Below are 11,649 nucleotides of genomic sequence, written 5' to 3' on the forward strand. Positions count from 1 at the left end.
ATTTTAAACATTTTAACAGAAACTTTTTCAGTTATGCACATGTTTCTGTTTTTTTTTACTGTTTGAAAAACATAAGAAATAACTGAAATGCTGAAGATTGAAAATGAAAATGTTTTATCTGGTGTAACTTGTTTAATGTCGTTGGGAAGGTATAAAACCATGAGTTACTGGGCTGTTCCAGAACTGTCAAAAATAAAACATATTGAAACAGCAGTACAAATGTCTCATATATTTAGGTAAATTTGCTGTCAATGGGAGTTGGTTTAAGGTTTTATTTCTCTGTATTGTTTCCTGTCATATTCAACATAAGCTTCAAGTTCACATTTGATTCATATAGAGGGATTACTGCAATTAAATAAGAGAATTACATATTGGTCATGATCTGTAATGTTTGAGTCAACACTATATGTTCATTAAAAAAGGTCAACAGATTTTTAAAACACTGCAGTCTCAAATACTGATTTATCTTATTGTGAATAAAATTAAATATGTTTTGTCACTGCTAACCCTGATAATTGCTCAGTTTACTCAAGAAGATATAAAGCAGAGAGGCAAAATCTCTCGTCCTCCTGGACCCCACCGGACAATAGTTGAGAGCAAATGTGTCATCCAGTTAATGGCAAGTATTCTTTCAAACTACACATTTGTTACCATAAAAGATACATTTATGTATGTATTTTGTAACTATGAAAATGTGTCATTACAAAGACTAAACACCCTAAAGTTACATACATGTAAGTAACAAGCTCTATATGCTGCATGCTAGCTCTTACAGAATAAGCCAACAATGGTTTACCATGCCCCTTAATGCTACAGGAAGGTAAGCTAACATTGAGGATGTAGCAACAGTTAGCCCTGAAGCTACTTTAAATAGTTCCTGTCCTCATACTGGGGTTGTCAGGTTTGAGCTTTGTTCTAGATTTACTGTCAGGTAACACAACTGACAACATGATGGTTGAACTAGCTGGTTGGCAAAGCTGTAAAAACATTAAATAAATTCACAAGAGGTTTACCCTACGACGGAGGATTAGGGCCACGTTAAAAAAAATTATAATAATAATTTTGAGATTAAATTCGTAAATTTACGAGTGGCCCTACTCCTCCGTCATATTATAGTGTGACACTATGATCCCCAGATTGAGAGGACTACATTTAAAAAAAATGTCATGGACTATTGGACTATATTTTTATTTTCCCATCTACACAGCTGTCCTAAGAGTCAGCCTCTAGTTGGACACTTAATACATATAGCACAATAATATATTAGCACCTTTAAAGTTGGCACAGGCTGTTCTTTTCAAACATTTTTCTTTAATTGCACTACCTCCTCTCAAACACTGCTGTACACTATTTATGTATGGGTTTAATTTACCGGTGTTCTTCTTTTAAACTGTTAATAGTTTTTGTTCATATTGCACATCCATCGTTATCCCTGCACAGGTTATGTAAAAACATTTTTTGTATAAGTCTATTTTTTAATTGCACAGGTCTCATTTTGATTCATGTAGGGGCTTCTATAAATCTTTGGTTCTGGTTAATATATGTGTATCAGAGGGGGGGACAGCAGTTTTTGTTTAGGTGTAACAAATGTTTGATATTGTGCATGTCTTTGTAAACTGCTACTGGATGCTTTGATGCTTTTTCCCTCGGGATCAATAAAGTATCTATTAATCTATTTTATCTTGTTCTCACAAGTTAACATGTTTTGCACACAAGTTATTATTAATATTAGTATTTTACTTTTTGGGACTTCAGGGGCTCTGTAGAAAAGAGCAAGCAGTAAAAATCCAAAACATGGAATAATCAGAATCAGAATCAGAATCGGGGTTTATCGCATTGTATTGAGTACATTTACACATACAAGGAATTTGGTGTATTGGTGCTAAACAATTAACAAGGAAATAAAGCAGAACTAGCAACAACTTAAATAGTACAGTATAAGAAGCTATTACAATATATACAATAGAATTTAAAAATTTTAAATATAAAATATAAAAAATAAAGATAAAAAACACAAAATGTACAAAAGTTGCAATGTAGGAGCTGTGCAGTGGACTATGAGAAAAAATCTTAATGTGTGTAACCATAAATAAAACCATGAATTCAAGATTTCCATCCCTAAACATCTGCTACCTCATGAAATCCCTGCTGCTTTGTGATGATAAATATCTATGCAGAAAATGTGCAGTATGAGGGGTTTCATGTGTAAATGTCTATGCAGCACTGATTGAAAATTTAGTTTATTAACCAAAGCAAAAATATGACTCAGAAACCAAAACACAAAGGATCAGATATATGTATAGCTCTTATCTTTTTTAAATAAATATGATAGAATACATAGGCTATTAAAGGTCCATTTGATAAGCTTTAGAATTAAATTGGTTAAATTGTTGGCATAATGCTATATAGAAAAATTGTAGCCTATGTCTTTGGAAGCACAAATTGATTTGTTTTGTGTGCACACATCAGAGTATCATTTCAGCTGAGGACTTCTGTTTACTGTAAACAATTACATTCAGCTCAAATGCTTTATTGGCATGACAGTTTCAATCCCAATTTGCATTAATGTAAGATATTTGTGTTAGGATCACATGTTTCATACATAAGTAGGCTAAACCCTTTGTTCTTTTAATTTAAAAAGACTAAAGACCAAAATTTAGAAAAATATTTGGATAATATTAGCTGCAAAAAGTTATAATTATGAAACACATCTGAAACATCAAAATATTAGGATAGCGGCTAAAATCCACCCTGTCACGCACACGCTCTTAGAAAAAGTCATGGCAACAGTATGAGGTGATGTTTAACTCAGGTCATGTTGTAGCTTTTCTCTGTTCTCTCACAATCACATTCAGACTTGCTCCAAGTTACCCTGATACAAAGATTTCTGATGTGAAGTAGAAATCTTGGAAACTTTACTTTGCACTTCAAGAGCAAAAATCTTAAACTGAATTGAAGAAAAAAAATCTGAAGGAAAAAACTAGAGCGACAGTAACCTGCAGGAAAAGGCCTGCGCTGACCAGACTGACGGTCGATAATTGCAGGTAAGACAAAGGCTTTTTCAAAGTTGTGCTAAACCTATTAATTATGCTTACTTTAATTCTTAATTAAGATTTAATTTAAACAATACTGTACATTTTTTAATATTAACATAGGCAGCGAAAAGGCTATAATAGACGGCATGTAAAGAAAACAGCTTCCTCAAATTTTTTGCATCATCTCCAGAATTTTCAGCAAAAATGTATAAATTTGGATCTTCCTCAGCATTTTCTTCATCTTTATCATTATTGTCGTGATTTTATGCTCCTTCATGATTCCTCACTTTCAGGAAGACTTTCATTAATGTGAGCTTCATCTCCATTATTTTTAGCATCATCTCAATCTTTTTTTAGCGTCCAACCTTTTGTTGCCTTTTGTGTCCATCATTTTCAGGACCACCTTCATCATTCTCAGCCCCAATCTGCAGAAAGTTTGCAAGCATAAACGTCCTCATTAGCAGCACCATCTTGATTATTTTCAGCAACTTCATCATCTGCAGATTTATCCTCAGGATTTTATATACCATCATTATTGGAGTGAATAGCACAAGTCTCATGGATTCTGATCTTTTCCAATCCTATTGGGCCACTTTCATATGTTGATTCACACAGGAGTCTGATATAGGCCAAAAAGTCATGTGAACAGCCAAACAAATAAATATTGTAGGCAAAAAAAAGTGAGCACTAAGGCTTGCTGTGTGAATGAAACCTTAGACACTCAATAACAGCCCTCTGACCTATAGAGGCATGTGTCGCGACTCCTGTAACATGTAAATAACGTTAACATTCAAATACATTTTATTCATTACACAGTTTATTTTTTGTAAGTTTTGCTCTATTTAGCACAAGCACAATTTGGCTTCATAATTAAGAGTTTTTCTGTTGTTGTATCACAGCATGAACTGATCTGAAGACTTCTCCCACCACTGACCAATTATACAGTAGAAACCATTTTTAAGGGCCCTTTATAGCTAAAGTAAGGAACATTATAAATGCAGGGCATAATTAAATGTTTAATTAGTCAACCAATCACATATCCCATTTTTAAACAATCCCTCCAGCTTTGCATTATGATTTTGTGCCAGCAGATTTCCTTCTTTATAACATTTTTCTTACCAGGTCAATTCTTTATTCCAACACTTAGAGCCATGTCATATTAACTTCATGAAAATACACTTTAATTATTACATTTGAGTACTTGTGGCTTGTATTTGATTCATTTTTGCCCACAGTGTAAATCAATCAGTATATATCGCCAGTTATGAAAGTTACTTCAGGCAAGGAGAGAAGTTCTATATTTTTAACATTAATTACTTGTTGAACTTCGGAAATTGTAAAGGAGTAAGATATAGCTTGAACTCATGGCATGCAACTCCTCCAAACAAGCTATTTTCAGTATGCTATCATAAATTCCTTTTTAAATCTAGCTTTGTACTTCACACAGAAAGGAGACACACGTTTATTATGCTGGAAATTTCCTCACAAACAATTATGTTACATTTAAAACAACTGCACAAAAAACATTTTGAGTTTTATACAGAATAATCAGAACTACATGGTGGGCTAATTGACGAAACTGTGGCATAATAGGACTATTTTTTCCCCCCCAGTTTCACTGAATGTCTAAAAATTTGTTCTGAATGCGACAGTCAAAACTGAATGTAAATTTGTTTTTAAAAACAAAATGACAAGTGTTAAATGTGAGTCCAACACATTTTTCCGACTCTTGGATATTGTGACAGCTATGGTTACATTTCAGACGAGGTTACAGTTGAGGATGAAGGTGATTGTCTTTTCCACAGAGCTCAAGATTGTTGTTTGCAGGTTTTATTTTCCTTTAGAAGTTTCTTCAGCCACATCCATCAGATCACTGAGCAAATCTGAAACATGACAAATGACAAGACAATTACTGGATGAGTTTGTGGCAACGCCTGCGAGCTAGTTCAGGCAGTCAAATGACATGCATCACCCAACAGTACCTCCTTCCAACTAGCAGTCTGTTTAAGCTGCAAGATTTCACATCTGTCCCTCTGCTCTTTCATTGCCAGCTCTGTCCAGCACCAGAACTGCACTCTTGCTCAGTCCCACCACCATATTATCTTATTCCTCCTCAAATTTCTGCAAGTAACTATTTAGCTTTTATTAATTTCCATAAACAGGTATCTTCTAATGAATACTAAAGCTGTGAACAATCTGTAGCCATTAACATTGGTGCTTCCAAATTGCAAAGCGCCTGCACAATCTGACAGTAGACAGTCCCTTCTATCGGCGCTGTATACTGTTATACAGGCCCTGACACACCAGGCAGACAGCAAAGAGCTAGTGGCGACAAAGACCTACTGTGGCGTCGCCTAACCGGCTTTTTTTCAGGGCCAAAAAGTTGCACTTGAACACATGCAAAGACTACAGCCGTCGACCAACCACCACATTCGTTCTGTACATGCGTGAGAGGAAATAACTCCTCATAGCAGCAGGTGGCGGTAGTGCGTTGTTATGATACGAGAAGACCATTTTCATATCGCTGTCGGTCTCGGTCACCACTTGTAATATAGGTACCTCTAATCGAGAATAATGTCTGATAACATGTTGAAAATGGCACTGGCGTTGTCAGCCCTTGGTCTTTTAGTGGAAAAGAAAGGAAAAGAAAAGAAGAGGCGGACGCGACAAATAAGGAGAAACCACAACAAATTGGTGAAAGCACGTATACTACAGCGGCAGGCTCAAGGGGCTTTTCTGGACCTGCAGTAGCTGGAGTTAGGCTACATGAAACCCCTACTGTTCAGTATAGGCGCGCACAGGAGGCCGATATTTGTTTCTACTTCGTCTGATTCATTCAGTGTGGAAGTGGCGTCATTAGCCATTAGATTATAATCAATAGATTATAATCAGTATTTTTTTTGTTGGAGTAATCTGAGGTGAAACACAAATTAAACTCCTTTGTGAAAATAAGTATTCATTCATAGGCCATATGTTTTTTTATGCTGCAGGAACAAATAATATGTCTCTACATTTGTAAAGTCACATGACCTCTAGAGATGCGTGTCATGCACATGCTGTTGTTTGTAAGTCACTACCTCATGTCTGTCAATACATACCTCCGTCGTTTACGCATACAGTTTGTCCTCTCATCCCTCCAAAGGCCTCTCCATCATTTCCTCCAGGAGTTTGTTCACCATGGCCTCCGGCAGCACCTTCCTGTTCACTGAAGAGACCTGCAAATCCTCTTTTTTTCTCTTTATCATCATCATCATCATCCCTCTTGAATATATTTGAAAAGAATCCTCCCTTTTCCTCCTCTTTCTTCTTGTCATGTCCCTTGTTTTTGTCTTTATCATCATCATCATCCCTCTTGAATATATTTGAAAAGAATCCTCCCTTTTCCTCCTCTTTGTCTTCACAACCCAGAGCCATTTTCACTGTATCCTCCGCAAAGTCTCCTGCAGCACAAACAGCATCACAATGTCATGTCATCATATGTTTGATTTAACATAGGCCTACTAAGAGCACCAGATGCAAGGAATGGGAGTAGGTTTGCCAGAGCTCTATTTCACAAAATGGGCCTGATTGCCCTCTAATAGCTTTCTGAATTGTACAGAAAAAGCACCCGCAAACGGCCCTGTTTCAGCACCCTATACCCAAAAGTCTTAGCAACATTTAGATGCCAGTACTTGCGCCCACAAAGTTGTGCTGCCTTGAGCAGTTTGCTCTTGTTTTGCGTGTGAATGTGGAGAAAATCTGTCTGCACCTCTACTCTGCGCAGAGATGAGCTCTCCTGCTGACAGAGCGTAGAGTAGAATTTCACTGTTTAGAACAAAGCTTCCTCTCTGAATGGAGCAAGCAAGGTAAACTCAGAAAAAAATAAACTTGCATTGCGTGCATAAGTGTCGAGTCCCTGACAGCCCTGGGCTGATTTATCCCTATAGTTTTATGAATAACAGTAATGTCAAAGTAATATCTACAAACATAATAAACAAATCATTGATTTTAATCATTTTTAGTCATTCAAATGCAGAATAGTTTTCCTGATCACTGAAAAGTTTACGTGTCATATCTCTATAAATACTGCGCCACAGTTACCACCAGCTGAGTGAAATGTGCGTTCAATTGAGTAAGCGTAGAGAAAGAAAAACCAGAGGGAAAATTCTGTCAATTTAATACATTGGTCACAATGGTGTTAAATAGCACCAGTGTAACTGCCTGTTGCAATTAGCACTGGTCTTGTGAATTGGATGGTATTTGCAACGAGGCTTGTTTGCACAGGAATGGGGCAATTTTGCACTGAAGTTTTGAATATTCCCTAATTTACGTATACGTACATGCAAATGTCTGCTTGGCAGGCAGTTTGGGTGCATTTCACCCTTTGCTTTGTGGATTCCATGCGGTCTTTTCTCTACTTTGCCCCGGTTTAGCGCCCGCAAAAGCAGTGCAGTCCTTTAGTGGATCAGGCCTTTAACTGTTGAAAACATTAAATTCTAGGGATTGTTTGCTAATTATTGTTTGCAGTAACAACACAAGCTAACAATAAGAGGTTCCCTTTTAGAACACTGTATTTATTACAAGAATTTGATCCTAAATATAATTATTCCATTAAATCTCTCATTTTAAAATGCTAAAAAACTAATTAAATCAGGAACATGTCAGACTGCTCATCATTATTGTGACTGAGAGTATGTTGATATTAAATGAGATGAGAAATTAGATTAGCTGAAATACTACATGGTCCTTTTAGTTTAAAAATTTAATTTTACTCATTCAATGTCAAGTATTTCAATAACTTTAAAAACTTTAAGATTTAAAGAGTATTAATTGGCGAACCAAATACTTTGTCACACAAACTCATACCCTTAGGCCTGCACGAAGATTAAAAAAAAGAAAGATAAAAGCTGATTACTTATCCCAATAATCTTCTTACATGTCTAATAATTATTTGTATTGCTTTAACAGGTAAATTAGATAGGTAGGTCTAAACATGTATCTATCTAATAGGGATTCTTACTTTGACATCCTTCTATTACATTTTATCATAAAAACAACAATGAATCCCTTCGGTTGTGTCTGTAAGAATTCTGTGATTTTAGATTTTAGATACCTCTAATGTAGAACATTTATTTTTCTAACTTTGGACATCTTATATGCCTGACAGACTCCAATTCATGGATTGATTGTTAATACCTGCATTCAGTGCAAATATCTGCTTCCAGTTGTCAAGTGCTCATTTGTGATATTGAAGCAAGAAAAGCATGTCCTCCATAGACAGTCAATATAAAACAAACATCTATGAAACTGTTGAAAACTTCAACAGCAAACCAAGACAATTACATCTCTTTGATACATTTTTGTGTAATGTGTGTTTGCAATGTTAAACATTTGATTCTGATTGGCCAATCAACGGACTGCTCTTGTTTGATAGATCACCTTTCTTAAGAAGAACAAAATGTGGCCAGTAGAGCAGCTCTTATCACAGAACCTGGACTAAAGTCGACTAAACATAACACAAGACTATAACATTATCAAGTCTTGTTAATTTGATGTTGATCTTTTTACTCTGGGAAAAAGAGCAAGGAGATGATAACAGTAGAAACAACCTCCTCATCATTATGCATTATCCCTTACATAATCTATAGAGGTTTTATATTTAACTGTACCTAAACAAAAGAAGAAACGTGATTAATGAAAAACCTTTACATCATAAATGTATATCCTGCAGCCGAGTGTAAACTCAAAGCTGAGGACACTTGAAGAAACATGTTGCGCCCAATTCCTCAAAAGTTAACCCAGGATTAAAAAGAATCTCTGCTTATTCATCTCTAGGATGAAAATGAAACAGCTTAGTGTTGTGTTCTAGCTAGGCTATAATAATTCATCATGCTTTAGTTTAGACCTTTCAGAATAACAGTTTCAACTCAGTCCTTAGTCATTTCTCAGGACCTGCCAAAGTGCCCTTGGGCAAGACCCCAACTGCTCGGGGGTGCTGCCTGTGTGAAGCCCCCTCACTCTTACATCTATGCAGTAATGCAGCAATCCTGTTTGTGTACATGTATGTGCAGGGATTTAAATTTACTTTTTTGATCACCAACCAACATAGTAGATTTTTAAAGTTACCAGCCAACCAGATTTTCTACTAGCCATATTTGCCCAATCTGGCAACACTGACTCGTCGTATCATTTCTGCAGCCTGCCGATTCAAACAGACGCAATGATATTTGCTTCATTCATCACCAGCCAAAATGGCTAGCAACTCTACAATGATACCCACCGAAGTAATTTTTTACCCCCAATTGGCCGGTTGGTGGGTGTTCATTTAGCCCTGTGTATGTCTGTGTTAGATAAGCAAACCAAAGCTAAGGCCTCAGCAGATTGTGCTTCTTTTAACACCAATGAAAACTAGCTATCTAGATGTGGGTATGGCTTGGTGTGTCATTAATGGGAAAAGGCCCAGCCTACGCACTCACGCCTGCTACACACAACACATACTAAAAACAAAAAAACTCATTGGTTACATAATCAATACACTTGTACTTGTTTACCTCCCTCTTATTGTTACTGTCTTAATTTTGTGCTCGTTTCATGGAAAAATAATAAAAACAAGGAGTAAAACAAAGGAGTAAAACAAAAATATAATGTTACTGTTAACATTAAAAGCAGCTGAACACTAAACGTCCTATTAATCAAGCAACTCATTACACCTCAACCTTCAGGCAGCTTCACTCTTTCTATTTGTTGTTCTCTGAACTCATAAACCCTTACATTATCTGCCCCCCTCACCCCTACCCCCATCAAATAAAATACTTATTAAGACGTTTTTCTCCCACTAAATCAAGCTCAGTTTGCCTCAGAAACAAAGAAAAAGAGATTCAGGGTTTCCACCTGACATGGGTATTTAAACCTTGCAAATAAGGGGCCATGAGGATACAAACCAGTACCTCCTTTTTTTTCTTCTCCATTTTGTACTCACCCGCTCTCTTCCCAAACTTCTCCTCAACCTTGTCCCCAAACTTCTCCCCAAACTTTCTCCCGAAGAAATCCATCTCTGTTGATCTGACAATCTGTCCGTGTCTCTTCTTCTGTATGTCTGACTGGCAGGTTGAGGTGAGGCTGATTCTGTCCTCGTCTCTCATTTAGTCAAAGCCTTGTAGGTCTCTCCCTGTTGGTCATGGATGAATCAGGTGTGTCCTCAGACTGGGCTAACCTGTTCCACCTGCTCTGCTTTCACCTCATCAAGGTTTTAGAATTAAATGTAATCAAGCCATCGCCTTATCTTACAGACTGATATCAATAATTTTACATCTTTTGTGTTGCTATGATAATTTGAGGTTAAACTGGAGCCCTGAGTTCTGACTGCAGGGGATTGTTCTGCTGCATTGGCCGAAGCTGGTCCAGCTGGGCAGGTTTTTCGAGTTACAGTGAGACAATGAGAACAACGTGTGTGTGTGTGTGTGTGTGTGTGTGACTATAGTCTCTCTCCTGCCCTTCTGTGAGAAGAAAAGTGTGACTCACTCTGAAACACAAAACCAGGCTATAAGAAAAGTGTTACACATATGTCAAGTCACATTTGGAAGTGTTTTGATTGCTAATAGTTTACTTTAAAGTAAGCTAAGCTACTTCAAAAAATATATCAAAAAGATCAGGTAGGCCTATATAAATAGGCTCATAACCTTTGTTGTTATGAGCTATTGTTGTTAACCTGATGTTTTTCAGTGATGAAAGTTAATTTTCAAGGCACTGTGCTTAATATATGAGCATGTCACTTACTTCAAGTCTGTAATAAGCTGTGTAGAAGACTGAACTGTAGGCTATAGACAGAAGGACTGGTGGGCGCAGGACTCTGCGTTATCACGCATGTTGTCTTTGCTAAATCATACGCAATTTATACTGAAGTAGTGGAAAGTAACCGCATCAAAATATGTGCTGAATGTAGCACCGAACTACAAGCTCATATGGTACATGATAGAACAAAGAAACTGAATAAAAGGAACTTGTTAAAAAAGAGTTCATATTCTTTTTGGCAGCGTTTTTTTTCCAGAAACACATTTACGACCCACTGAAAACAGCTCTGTGACCCACTTTGACCCACCAGTTGAGAAACAGTGCTCTAGAGTTCACTGTACTGTTTGGTATGTTATAAAGAAATTCCATAACTTCTGTTAGTTTCAGATACAGCTTTTTGAAGATTAGCCATTTTCAAAACACACAGCATGTCTGTTCATGGTGTCCTTAATGGTACTATTACTCTGCTTAATCTGCCCCATGTCAGAACAAAACACATTATTTGAGTCGACTTCATCTTCAGGCAACAACTTCAAAAACTCAAAGGGATGGTTTAAAATGTTCTGAGTGAGTTATTAGTAAATGTAAGAAACAACTTCACAGTTGAAGTGATTAAATCAGCTCAACTAGTAATTTATTCATTGTGGTAATAAATCATAATTAACATTTTGTGCAAAAACATTTAAAGCCACATGATTTTTTATTTTTTTTTAAACAATGCAATTATAATATTTTATGAACGTAAACACTATTAAAGATTGTCACGCAACTGTCAATTGTAGAGCTCTGTAGCTGCACATGCTTACATAAAGGAGATTTAAAAAAAACACTGTTAAAAAAAATT

The 11,649-nt window shown here is 36.4% G+C and overlaps 1 long non-coding RNA gene across 1 annotated transcript in view; it reads right to left on the reverse strand.

Annotated features, from left to right (window-relative positions):
• The window catches only part of LOC132975709 (uncharacterized), a 106,480-nt gene that overhangs the window by 68,365 nt on the left and 26,466 nt on the right, over nt 1-11,649 (reverse strand). The gene's annotated exons all lie outside the window — the stretch shown is intronic.

Source organism: Labrus mixtus, chromosome 6 (genome assembly GCF_963584025.1).
Source record: "Labrus mixtus chromosome 6, fLabMix1.1, whole genome shotgun sequence".
Taxonomy (NCBI): Eukaryota; Metazoa; Chordata; class Actinopteri; order Labriformes; family Labridae; genus Labrus; species Labrus mixtus.